The sequence below is a fragment of the Malurus melanocephalus genome, unplaced genomic scaffold (genome assembly GCF_030028575.1).
Source record: "Malurus melanocephalus ecotype Western Australia unplaced genomic scaffold, MMel_1.1 scaffold_170, whole genome shotgun sequence".
Lineage (NCBI taxonomy): Eukaryota > Metazoa > Chordata > Aves > Passeriformes > Maluridae > Malurus > Malurus melanocephalus.
In genome coordinates this window covers 1-14,188 of record NW_026623402.1, presented here as the reverse complement: position 1 = coordinate 14,188, position 14,188 = coordinate 1, and positions in this window count along the sequence as shown.

Below are 14,188 nucleotides of genomic sequence, written 5' to 3'. Positions count from 1 at the left end.
GTGTTCTGAAAATAGTGCCTATTACAATGACACTTGTGTGAATTATCCAGCGTGGAAAGCAAAACACAGCCTGCCACGTGGGGAATGGAAATCAGAATCAGCTCCTTGTCTCRCTTTAAACGGGTGATCTGAACTGGAGCCACCACTCTGCTCAAAAATGGCCCCTCTGAGTCATTTCCCGAGTCACATTTTTGTTCTATTAATAGAATTATGATGTTCAGACATTCTAGTTCAAAAATAGGTGATGGGTTGTATATATATAGTCAAGTATCAAAAGTTTTCTAATAAAAAAAGTTTTTTTTTTTTTTTAATGTGCTTTCCAACTATGATGTTCTCTGTGCTTGTTATAATTTTAACGATGAAGAGGCTGCAGTAGCTGTTGGTTGTGATTTTTAGGTTCATTCCTCTGGTCTTTATATTATGGTAATGCAAATAAATTATAAAACTATAAGGCTTCTCAAAATTAAAGTAACTTGATTACTTTAGACTTTSGTCCAAAGAACTTTTAATCTACTGTGAATTAAACTAAACTCTAATTTGACATTTGGGAGGTGTGTTTCTCTCCATTGTTGAATTGACAGATTAAAAACAAAAATTGAGATAAAAATAAAAATTAATTACAMCTGGTGCTAGATTTTGGGAAAGCATCCATTTACCCCAGAGCGTGACTGACAGCTGTGTGTCTGAGCAATTCTGGTCATCGGGGTTTTTGCAGGGTTGAATCYTGGGGGATGGCAGTGGTTCCCAGCAGGATCATTGGGGTTTTTGCAGTGGTTCCCAGCAGGATCACTGGGATTTTTGCAGGGTTGAATCCTGGGGGATGGCAGTGCTTCCCAGCAGGATCGTTGGGGGTTTTGCAGTGGTTCCCAGCAGGATCACTGGGGGTTTTGCAGTGGTTCCCAGCAGGATCACTGGGATTTTTGCAGGGTTGGATCCTGGAGGATGGCAGTGGTTTCCAGCAGGGTGGCTGCAGAGGATGCTGCTGGAGTGTAAATAACCTGCTAAAAGTCAGGCAGGAACATCCCACTGGCTGTGGTGAGCAGCAGTGTGCACAAGAGGCAGGGATCAGTGAAACTTATATTTACAAAATAAAAATTTGTGCACGTTTGGGCTCCCTGAGTTCAGGTATTTCTCTCTGCATTTCGAGACAGCTTTCTTGGATTACTCGGTAAATGTGAGCATGAATTCCACAATATGATGTGYAACCATGTKYCTGCTCYCCTGCTCRTTGTGCTCCCTCGTTAGCAGCTTGYTTTGCCTCTGAAAMTGGGTGAAGCAGCARGAGCAGGAAGCAGAAAATCCARTTTTAATGAYGATATTGAGGGAAATTTCAGTGTCAGTTGAAGGCATCGGTGTTGCAATAGCAGCAATAATTCTTTCCAAGATTTGTGCCCCACTGCTTCCAGTAGCTCRTGTGGGTTCATCTTTGTGTTCCTGGAAGAAGATGGGATCAGCTAATGAGTTTATTAATTTTTGGGGACCAAACTGAGTAGGGTGGACMCGGGGTCCCTTATCAGAGAATCAGGATTTGGTTTGTACTGCTCTTTGTTAGATAAAAAGTTGAGTTGTGGGCAGATCTTCCCTGAAAGTAAACTTTTTACWATGTCCATTGCAATAACACACTTCAGTCAAACCATGCTGATTCCATGGGGATTTTGTAGAAGCTGAGTTTGTAGTATTCCTCTAATAAAGAAACACTAAACAGTTAATAAATATATCAGAAAGCTCTCCACTGCATTTTGTTTTCTTGATAGCAGCATATTTTGTGTCTATAGCTACAGTATTCTACTGGGTGAAGATAAATGGATTTCATAATCTCTCACTGGGGAGAAAAGCGAGACTGGAAAAGCTCRGAGCTGCATGAGCTGGATAACTTAAGATTATAGCTCTGAGAGGCAGAGCTCTAAAAAGCCATTAAAGATGTTACCCTCTTGATTGGAGATTCAGGAATTGATGCACTGCCTTCAGTCCTGTTATGTTTTCAAACTTCCAGCAAGTTCATATCATCTTCTACCTGGCYCTTCTAAATTGCTGCTCTGAAAAGAAATAATTTTTTCAATCCTGTGTCAGTTATAAGTAGATTAATCTTCCAAACAACATTACCATTTCCTAAAGACTGGATTTAAATCCATCAGCAGAATATGASGGAAAACACATTGTATTATTTTGACATATTATTCATTGAAATAATTTCTTGATGGGTTTGTGCTTAATATGTTGAATTATCACAAAGGAAAGTCCATTATGGGTCTGAAGAAATACCATAACTGGTAATTACAACTGTAAAAAATGGGAAATTAAACTTGAGTTTTGCAAAGGAGGCTCATAAATTTGTTTTGTCTGGAAGAACAGGTACGTGATTGCTGTTTGGGAGAACTGCTCCCATCACAGAGGGGTTTTGTGTGGGGATAGGGAAGGTTTGCCCCACGGTGGGAGGTATTTAGTGAGAATTGTCCTGTTACCAATTTGCCAGTTGGTGGCTGAGCACATTCAGAGAGACTGGAGCTGTCAGGTATGGTGAACCATGCTTTAAGAAATGCCTTTAAGCAGCTTTAATTGCTTTAAAAATGATGAATAGTTCATTCTCCATGAACCCATGTGTTCCTGTTTGCAGTGGGGTGCCCTCGGGTTGGCTGCTGGGGCTGCTCTCCCACTGCACACCCTGGGCAGGACAGGGCCAGAAAATGGAATTAAAAACTGTTATCTTCATGTTAAGGTAGTTTAATGAAAAAAAGAGTGAAAGTGATGTGCAGAACTAAAGCAAAACAAAGGGAATTGAATCCCAACCTCCCTTCAGCTGGCAATTTCCAGTCACTCCCCAGGAATTCGGGTCTCCGGAGAGGCAGCTGTCCCTGTCCCAAWTCTCACAGGATGAYAGAGGCCAYCCCTGCAGCCCCCAGTGCAGGACACCAGGGTCCCATGCTCTTGGATTGACAAATAAGGAATTAATCTGGACTGTAATTGGTTTACATCAGGGCTTTGGATAGTCCTGACCACATTCACTGCCCCTGGACAGGTGGGGCTCCCTCCTCCTGTCTGTCTGCAAAAATATTTCAGCATGTTGAGTTTTAATGCTCACTTTGTGGAAAAAGATTGCTGAATGGCCAGTTCTTTAAGTGTGATTTTCCCCATTATTGGCCAGGGATTTATCAAATCCCTCCATCTTCTGCCCCGTTGATRCATAAAGATCAAAGGGAGAGTCTGCTTAGGGTGAGGATCTGCTGGGATAGAAACACGTGATGAAAATGGAGAGCAGGGCTTTTTTACACATCTGACCTATCCAGCTACAGTCTGCATTGAGAATATTTTTTGATAGAAAATTCTCTTCCAACATTTTAGGTTCAGTTTTAAAAGTTTCTGTTTTAAACCTTCCTGTTTGCTTTTAACCTCGGAAATAAAATTCAGAAATCATGCAAATTGCAGGTAGCTCCAGGGGGAAAAGTTGGCCTCATTTTTTTTGGAAAAATCTCCCAGTTTCTCACCTCATGTTTAACGATGAGGGATCAGGGAGACTCGAGAGTCAAAGAAAACTTCAAGGYACAAAAATATTTTGGATAGATGTGCTCTGCAGTGGGAATGAGTAGGAATTGGAACATCACCTGCCAACAAATGTAAGATAAATTGATRAAAGGCTCAAATCGTGCAAATCTGGTTTTCTAACTGCTGTAATTGTAGGGAAAGCACAGGACACACCAGGTGTGAGGGATGCTGAAGGTTTTGACTTYTTTTGCTTTGTTCCCTGTGTTTATTTCAGAAGGAAACACTGTTTTTAGAGCTGCTCAAAGCCTGTAATTCCTGTTGCACAAGAACTGCCTGTCTTTCCAAACTTGTTTTCCTTCTTAGCTGATGAGATTTTTTGATGCTGCATTTTTGCCCTGCCTGAAGTGATGCATTTCCCCGTTCCCCAGGCAGTAACAGCTGGGAGCTTTCAGCACACTGAGTTTCACCCCAGCAGTAAAACCCTCGTGGGGAGCCCCGTTTGGAAAGCCAAGCCTGCTGCTGTCAGGAGAGGCAGCTCAGTGGCAAACTGGGCTGGGGATGGAAGGTGTTCTGGAGGGATCACAGGGAAATCCAATGTGTGGAGTGCCTTTGCATCAAGCAGAAATGTTGAATTGCCAAAGCCCCTGCGTGGAGCCCACTGGAAACTCTGTGAGTGCTCACAGCGGGTGAATCCTCACAAAAAACAGCGGTAGCTGGAAAAATCTGCCACTGATGTGATCTCGTAAATGGGAAATACAGAACAGCCACTAAAGGGGAAAGCCTTCGAGCAAAAGGCTCGAAGAATGATGTGAAAACGTGGATCAGGCTTTAAAAGTATGGTTAAAAATAGATTGGTCTAATCCACTGGATCTTTGTAAACTGATGAACAAAAAGTTTTACTCTGATATTTCATAGACTTACTCAGCTCAAGGAAGAGACCTTGGAAGSTCTTCTATTTCAGCATCCACTCAAATTCCAGAGTTAGATCAGGATTGTGCCCTGTGGAGTTTGTGTTATCTCTGGTGAATAGACATTCCACAGACTTTCCGGGCAACTAATTCCTTATTCTATAGAGAATTAGTCCTGATAATTAATCAGAGCTTGGTATTGGTTTCTTTCTGGCCTTTTGCTGTGCRTGTTTGAGGAGAATCTGGTCCTTCCTGCTATATAACCACACCTAAAGCAAGGCTCCAGTGCCTTTAATTTCATAACTYTAGGCTGAATAAACCCAATTCTTGGTCTTTCCTGTCTGGTGGCCCTGTAAATATCCTGGTGGYTGTTCTCCTCTGGGCTCATCCAATCTTTGTGTGCTCAGTACAGRAAATGGGGCACGGAGCTTGGGGCAGGGCCTGAGGTGCCAAATGAAAAGGGATAAACAGAGAGCAGAAAAAGGGCCTGGAAGGCAGTGAAGACAAACAAATCTCAACTTGTTGAAATGTCAGATGTGAATTCTGACAAAGTGTACAACAACAGTAATTTTCAGCTCTTCAGTGCTCCTACAGACCCCTCATTTTCATGWAGGTGCCCTGCAGAGTTGTCCTGTAGGAATTCAGGGATCTCAAAAAACATTTGGCATTTAAGAAGTCCATAAAATAAATACTGTCTTTGTAGAGGGCTGAGCTTCATTTCAGAAAGGTCGGAATTTCTATAGGATAAAGCTAGAAATRTTTGAAAAAAAGAAATGTGAAGAATTTTTATGAAGAAATAAATATATGTCTGTTAAGAGATTAAAATTCACATTTGAAGTCGGAGCTCTGAGTTGTTATTATRTATTGAGTTATTCCTTTTGAAGAGACAGCTTTCAGCTCTAAGARGAGTCATAGGTTTGGTATGGGTGGAGTTGAATGAAACTCTTTGGAGGACAGAGGTTCAGAGTTCAAGTTTTATTGTTCACTGACTGTGGGGCAATATTTTTAATGATGTTGAATATGCACCATGAACATCTTGCCTCTCTAAAAGACTCAGTTTCCTTGGATTTTCAGATGGTGTTGGCTGTTTACTGAACTGAAAACATTTCCTGTCATCTACTGCCTGCTTGTGCCATATATTCCTCAAGTTCTCCTCATGGTTTTCCTTCTTAGACTTCAACAATGGTGGCTCCTCCTGCTCAGGATTTTTTTTTTCCTTTTATTGTGCCTACTGCAAAAGGAAAAAAAAAATCTTTGTTCAAAACCAGAGGGATTCTTGCCAGAGGATCTGATTCCCTGGTGKAACAGATGCCAGCAATGTGATAAATTTGATTTTTTGACTATTTTGTCCTTAATTTAGAGACACAGGAATGGCTCGATCTTGACCCGTGGAATATCTACTCGAGTAGAAATATATGAAACTGTGGTGTTAGAAAACATAGTATTAAGGCCCAGAGCCCAAAAAACTAAAGTTTAATTGTCTTGCCCTCCAAAAGCTGTTTTCCCAAACTTTCTGATGTGAGGCAGCCTCGTGTGGCTCATCACTGCACAAGACACAGTAAAGCCTCCTCCGTYGTGTGATCAAACCCACAACGATTTGGAATTAAATTTCAATAATTTAAGTAATCCTTTTGGCATTGCAGCTCAGGGCACATCAAATTGGAAATCCTATTAAGGAAAAGTGTCTATATTTATAAGGACAGGAGGTTCAGAAAGTGCAGTCCAARCCAAAGCTTTTAAGCCGTTTGATTCAAAGGGACATGAAAAACTAGTTAAAAATAATGGCRAGGAATTCACTGCGCTTACTGAGAGTTTTGACAATTAGGAAGAAGGATAAAGAGTCTCCATGAAAGAGAGGAATGGCAAAATAGCTTTTGTGAGAGCAGGAAGCACAAATGGAAATATGCAAAGTATTAATGTGCATGTTCTGTTGTCATACATGAAATAAATAATCTGTGCAAAGAGATTCCAATTGCTGCACACAAGAAATTAATTGCTACATTTCTAGCTTTGTAATGTATTTTGTGTGAGTGATTTCTGTRTTTGAGCTCAGTTATGTATATTTGTATTTAAAGCAGATTTCTTGTCTGACACCTCTACTGCAGTCAGTTTAATTGGAAAAACCCAGTAATTGGAGGGGGGTTGGCCTGGATGTCCCAAAGGAAGGGATAAAAGTGGCAGCTACTTCTAGATTTACAGGGTTGAAGAWATTGATTTTAATTGTCTAATCCAGAGTGTCCCATTTGAAATCAGAGCCTTTTCGGATGTTTCTGTAGAGACAAACTTCTCCTCCTGCTTGCCTGTTAAAGGCTCTCAAAAAAAATCCAYGTACACATCGAGTTTGGAACATTTTTCTTTCTGAAACTCTCTCAGCATCTAYTCAATGCAGAAGGGTGAGAATAGCAAGATATTCCCGAAGATGGTGGCTCTGCAGTTGTTGGCACTAATGCTGTTTTAATGTGAAATATATGGCCAAGGAGTTTGCGTGTTGTTTTTTCCACACTTGAACAGCAGAGTGTGGAACAAACCTGAGGGATAATAATTTACTGGTCCCGTTTCCCAAGACTGTTATTCCTCATCTTGACATACTATTAAAATAATGTAATTATCAGTATTTTGTCTTGTTTTTAAGTTACCGATGCTTCTGTTATTTTTGCTTCTAAWACCTTGAATGCCCACACATGGACCTCCTTTGCCAAACATTTGTTTTGGATCCTCTGCTCTGCAAAACTTCTGGCTAATWATAGTCTCTGCTGAGTGCTCTGAAGTGTGGCAGAATCCTCACAGAATCAGTAGAAATCTGCACGCAGGGAGGAGAATTTGACTGCTTGGTTAACGTTCTAACAGGTTTGGTTTGGTTTTTATATTTATTTTGTTGTAGTTAGTGAAGTGCATATACATAAGCCATTTTTCCTTGCAGGTGTTAAAGCTCCCAGAAGCACACCTTACAAAACCAGTGGTATTTCCTGGATATCAGTTTCTCATTTGTTTATCATTCTCTCTTTGGTGCAGAAAACAGGATTTGGCTCTGACTCTTTCACTCTTAATGTTTTTTTTTTTTGTTTCACAGTGTTTTTTAAACTGTTGTAGAAGAGTTCGGCTGGTGTAAAACTGGTTTTTTTTAACTGATGTAAAAGTATTCAGCCAAGGTGCTGGTTCTGCATGGGGTCAGTCAGTTCTGTCCACAGAGACTTAGCAGACAGCGAGGCTTCTTGGAGACACGAAAGGAGCACGTGCCAGGCTTGGATTTGGGATTTCACCGTGGAAAATAGGTGGCTGTTTGGCTAGCATGGTTTTGTGGCAGACCTGGAGACTAATTTGAACACGGCACGGAATAGACCTGTGCWTTTGCATTCAGAGGAGCAAAAGTGAAACCAAAAAACTCCCAAGAGTGGGAGAGGCAGAGCCAAATCCTGTTTTCTGCAGGAAAGATACAATGATGAACTGCAGGGTTACACAATAAAGGGAGTGTTAACAGCCTGCATGGAGGAAAAACACCACGTCCTTACCTGTCTCTGAGAAAAATGGATTGGAATATAGAATTGATAACACAGGTGGCCAAACTAAAACACTGGCGACACTGCAGCCCTTTGCAAACCCACCAATCATACACTGATGAGTAACTAAACAGCTGTCCCTTAACCAGTGTATGATTGACACAAATGTATACACTTGTTGCAAAATGGATAAAAGGGGGCTTACCTCATAATAAAGGGAATTATTGGTTCTGTGTGTATGTGTGTCTCTGTGTCTGTTATTTCATGTTGCTGTCTGGCCAACAGCGACAATGAACCAAATGAGTGGAGGTGTGGTGAGCTGTGCTTTGGGGGGGAATGGCACAAACGGGTGGAAATCTTCATTTGTACTGGTGGAGCTTCCTAGTGCTGCTGTGATTTTACTGTGTGCAGCAGATTGGCAGCCCAAGGACTGAAGCCAGAATTGTGTGAAATTCCATGTTTAGATATATATTTGTGTGTATAACATTTTTCTCCTGAGCCTGGAGCAGACTGTGCATGTGTGGGGAAGGAATGTCAGATACTGGAGGCACCAAATCCTCAAAACTGGATTTGTTATTCCTGGGCAGAGGAGCTCAGAGCAGGCGGGGCTGGGYGACTGCCAGAGGTCCCATCCATGTGACATCATCCTGTGATTCTCTGAATTGCAACTGAAAGCAAGTCTAAATATGAAAGAAAGTGCAATTGTGTGGAAACSGAGAACTATTTCAGTCTACTCATCTTTCTGAACTGGAGATGAATGAGACAGGCGGGGAAAATCTTGTGGGTGACCTGTCCAGGGAAATTAAATCTCCTCAGCTTCTGTTTTAAGCGGCTGATTTGAGAATCCCAGGTCTGGTCTGACACTGTCAGTACCGAGATATCTCCGAGTTCTCTTTTTTCCCTTCCTTTCAAGTTGCAGAGGCAGTGAAYAACTCATCTCAGCAGCACAGCAGGATGTGCATCCCCCGGGATCCYGCTGCCTGACAGGTTACACATTTGTAGTGCAGGTGGTAGTTTTGATAGATACACTGACTATTAATGTGGAACTACACTCRGTGCTGCTCAGAGGAGCTGCTCTGCTATTCACAAAGTTTCTCTGAGACAGCCACAACTACATTTTCTCAAGAATTCCTTTTCTTCATCATGGTTATGGAGAGAACACCCTATTCATAGCCAGTTCTTAGCCCCCCCTCCATCACTCATGCCTTGATTGAACACTGTTCTTAAAGAACGACCCAGTGGCAAAGAGTTCATCTTATTCTTTAAACTGTTAATTGTATATTGTGATTTTTCAGATGTACCATGTTCCTTCACAACCTGCTAGAACAGCTCATTATGTTCCTGAAGGTTYTATTTTACAGTTCACCTTTTGTGTGGCCCCTGACAGCACCCCTGTATTGTTTCTATTCTGTCATTAATTTTCATTCTGTCATTTTCTCATAGGTGTCTGTAAAGAGATGAACACAGAGGAAAAAAAAAATTGTCAGTAATTTTTTATGTGAGGAGCAGTATTGAAAATACCGGAAAAAATTTTTTTTTTGCTCTGTTGCTTCACTTCATTCTTCTGTACACATATTCATTTACACGTACAAAGTGTTTGAAAATATTGTCTTTTCAATGCACTCGCTGTTGCCTATGACTTTTTTAACTTTTGCTATTTATCMGAGAAAACACTGCCACTCTTGTGGAAATGGAAACTTATACCACTTACACCACCTCTAAAGAACTAAAAATGTCAAGGGGGCCATAAAAGGAAAATAACACAGTTTGTTTTGGAAATTGTTCCATGACAACTTCTGTAATCATTTTGACAAAAGTTCTRTAAACTGAAACCTTTGGACTTTTTCAATTGAATGAGCTCTGAAGGCACAATGCATCACTGGAAATAGAAATTAAAGACTTTTCTCTTTTTATTCTCAGCGAGAAGCTCTGCACTCTGTGCCTCCAGAGTAAAGATGTTCTCTGAAACAAACAGAGAATTTCTGTTTTGTGATATATTATAATGTGCTGCTTCCTTGACTTTTTATCCTTTGTGCTGCTCTGGAAGAAAAACAGATCTGGCTTCTTTGCATACTAATAAACACTGCTGCCTGTAATTATTCAGTGGTTACAGTAGGACTCCTTTGAGATGAATCTTTGCTACATTATTTACTTTGTTTCAATTATTTGGAGCCTTTAGTTCAGCTGTGAAGCAAGGAGATATTTTTGTTGTGATGTTTATTACCTTGGTGTTTTTTCCTTCTGTAATGCAAGGATTGGAGCAGCTGTTTAGAAGCTGATTCTCTGGAAACAAAACTCACTTTAAAATATTTAGATTTAAAAAGTTGTGGTATAAAAAATTCACTGGGATGTTCTCTTCTATGGTTTTAGTAGAAGTCAAGGATGAGCTTTTACATTAGACCTAGATCAGAGTGCAAAAACTTGTCATGAGTTGCCATAAGTGATCAGATAAATGAGATATATTTTATGTGATGGAAGATGTGTAATTCTTTTAACTTTGATCCTGATAAACATCCCATGTTTTCCTGTATCTGTGATCCTTTCAATAGCCTCTGCCACGTTTTCATTTGACAAAGCAAAAAATACAACTGATTAAAAAACAAGCTTCATGTTGGTTGAAATTAATTTGTTTGGACGTGTGGCATCAGTTAAAGTCTCAAACAGGTACAGAAATAAGAAGAAAATGAAATAAGTAGATGATTTGAAGAATAAACAGTGTAACAGAGGAAAACTTCAAACTGTGTTCTTTAAATCAAATCAGGATCAAAGCAGTTTTATTGATTGATTTAATGGCATGTAATTAACTGGCATTCAGTGAATTAGGCATTCAGAGTGCATCAGCCATTCTGCAGACAACAATAGSTGATGTTTGTGAAATATTAATATGTAACTATACATTTCTGAAYACTTCTATACCTGAATTCTATAATCCCTGAGAGGTTTGGTTTTCCCCTACACACCTGGTGTGCTTTTCATTCACCCTCTCACTGTCCTTGTGTGGGGKCCAACCCAAAATCCCATTTTACGATTTCTCTTGCCCAGGTGGGGTTTTCACGCTGTTGGGGTCACTTCTGGCAGATACCAAGTCAAATATCCCACACATCATCTGTCACCCTCCTCCCTCTCCCCTTTCTTACAAATGTTCACGTTTCTTGGATATTTCTTTTCAAGCTTTTTTTTCCCCTTTAATACTGTTTAATCTGTCAAACAGCTTTTGTCTTTAGCGTTATCACTTCAGGGGCACTCCTTTCTCAGTTTGGGGAGTTTAAGGTTTTTGTTTCTGTTCAAATATTGTGCAGCATGGGCTAAGAGAGGGCCCCACATTCRTTCCCCACTGGAATTAAGATCAGGAAAAGCAGCAGAGGTGGCTCAGGTTCAGCTGTGGCAGTGAGAAGAGTTTTGGGTTCATTCCCCACCCCTTCCCTGCTGTGTTCATCTTTAATTTTCACTTCACACAGGAGCTGCCATTTACACGAGTCTGCTCTGGGTTAACTCCTGAATTACCTGGTTTTCTTTTTATTGATGAATAAATTTCTTTTCATGCAGATGAGTGCATGGAAGGCACTGGCAGGGTGAGGAGTCAGCTCTGCTCCACCAACATCTGTTTAATCTGCTTTTGGTGCTCTCCTCTCTGCTCTCCACCCCTGACCAGACCCTGAAATACAAACAATCACTGATGCTGCTGCTGCCTCTGATAACACAACTCACAGCATTGCCCTAATTACCTAYGTTACAAAACTGTCAGCTCTGGAACATTTGGTCTCTCAAGGCAGCTCTCCAATTAATCTTTTCCTTTTTTATTAGAGATCTTGTTATGTGATTGTCTTTTGGGGAGGAATTAGAAGGTTTTATGTTATAGTGGTAGGGGCTTTTTAAAGCTTTTGCTGATAATTGAGCAAGAAGACTTCAGAGTTACTGTTATTTCTTTAATTATTTTTATTGCAGCATCTGAAAGAATGTTGTCCTTTCTATTAATGCCCAGATTCTGAGGGAAAARTCATAGAACAAGCCAGGTTGGAAGGGACCTTGAGAGATTATCTGTTCTAATATTTTGTGGGGAAAGGAGCCTACTTAGTACCCTGTCCAATATGTTTTGAAAAACCACCAGTAGTGGGGATTTGACCACATCCCATGGGGAGGTTGTCTCMGAGCTTCCTTCTTTTTATTATGAAAATTTTTGCTCCATAAAGATGAAACCTCTCCTGATGCAACTTGTACCTGTTGCTCCTGTTCTTCACAATGTGGCTCCTGGACACTGTGAGGGTTGGYTCAAATCTGCCTAAAATACTGTTCTCTTCATTCTTCAGAAATCCTGAAAGTTAAAATTGTGATTGGAATGAAGAGTTCTGTTTGATAACACTCTTTYCCCTGCCCTGAAGAGGCCAAATGCACCTGAGATTAAAGCAGAGACACCGAATGTCCAGATCCTGAAAGTGGCTGTTGCTGCTGTTCCTTTATTTTAGATAAAATACAAGAATCATGTTTAAATCTCTGCTWAATTCAAAATACAGGTTTGAACCAAGGTCTTTTACCTCTCAAATTATGCACCTGGCTGCATTATTATAGTGTGATTTCTCTCTATCTTTCTCAAAGTAAATGCTTCATTTTTCCTCTAAATAATGAAATGGTTCACTGAAAAATAAGTTAAATAAGCTAGGAGATCACTGTGCTTTATTTCAGGTGAGTTTCTAAGCCACTAAAATACAAAGTTAGCTTTCTCTAGCTAGATCTACTGCACTGATCTTTAAACTATTTTATATAAAATAATGGTTCTGATATTATCCACTTTTGCCAGGATCTGGGTCTGAAGGCATAAAACTTGTGCCTCTGCTTGTTAAATAGAAGTTCAAGACTGATCAATTTTTTTTTTTCCACTCTGAAAGTCTTGATATTCCTAAAAGTAGCTTGCAGGAAAAAAATTCAAATCTTGTCACCCTCCCAGAATACCAATCCTGTGGTTTTTCTCTGTGTATAAATCTGGAGATATAAAAGATGACAATGATAAAAGTGTGATGTGTTGTGGATTCAAGAATCCATCTGCAATATACTGTCCTTTAGTTCAGTGCAGCCCTAATGCTTTAACTCACCTTGTTTGCCAGTATTTCCTTYATAAATTACCATAAACCCAAAAAGGTGGGCTATTTTTTAGGCTTAACATAACCAGCGCTGCCTTATTTCAAAACCTAATACAATTATGAGCACACCATAACTTTTGGATGATTAAATTGCAAATTGTGGGTGTCCACGAGGCAAGCAGATATATTAAATCCGTTCACCTTCATAACTCATCCTCACACACCCTGTGTGTTTTTCAGGATCACGCCAAGCTGTGCTTGTTCTGCCTGAGGTACATTCCGTAGTATTTATGGTTTATCAGATGTACAGGATATCTTCTTCAAGGAGACACTCATACATCATTTGAACTTCAGTGGTTATTGCATTGTTTTAATGGAAAAATGTTATAAATGAATGAGTTTTATTCTCTCGCAGACACTTATATTTTTGAACATGACTTTCTCGGAGCAGTTATTTTTTTTTGTTCTATGAGAACATGAACTTCTTGTTTATTGCTGGCTGATTTTGTAAACATATTTCCTTTTCTCCTTGGAGATCTTTAGAGGAAAAAAGGTCAAAAAGCAGAAGCTAAGTAACCAGAGTGCAGTTTTACAGAAGTTTGGTGGAATAAATGTGACACCTGTTAAAAAGTTAAAATCAAAGTAATTAAGGCAAACACTTTACCTCCTTTTTGCATTGCATTTGAATGAGGATATAATCTATAAAGAGATATTTTAAAGTTTGATTTACAGGTGTAARCTAAGTGATGTCTGGCTTAATGCACATTGAAATATCTGCAGCTGGTATGAACTCATCAAATAAAAAAAAAAACCTCTTTCCTAATCTTGCAAACAGGTAGAATATCCCCCAGGARCAGGTGTTTCAGTGTTTTGTGATGGAACAGAGGGATTTTTCCTGCAGTTCCATGCAGAAGTCTCCTTTCTGCTGCTGACAGCAGCTGAGCTGCAATGCTGAGGGTTCCAGCTGTACCTGGCTGGTTTGAGGGGCTCCGTTTGTCCCCATTCCCTTCCCTATTGATGCCTGATCTGGGTTTACCTAAACCAGAGTGTGGCCAGAATTGAGAGAATCCAAAGCAGTTCTGTTCATTGAGGCCCTTCAGGGCCATCCAGGGCAGTCCCAGCCCAGCAGGGGCTGCACCCACAATGGACAATGGCTCACGGCTTTTTCACCCTTTCTCACTTTTGTCCATTTGCACATCGGGATTTGCTGAATCCTCCAATTGCAGCT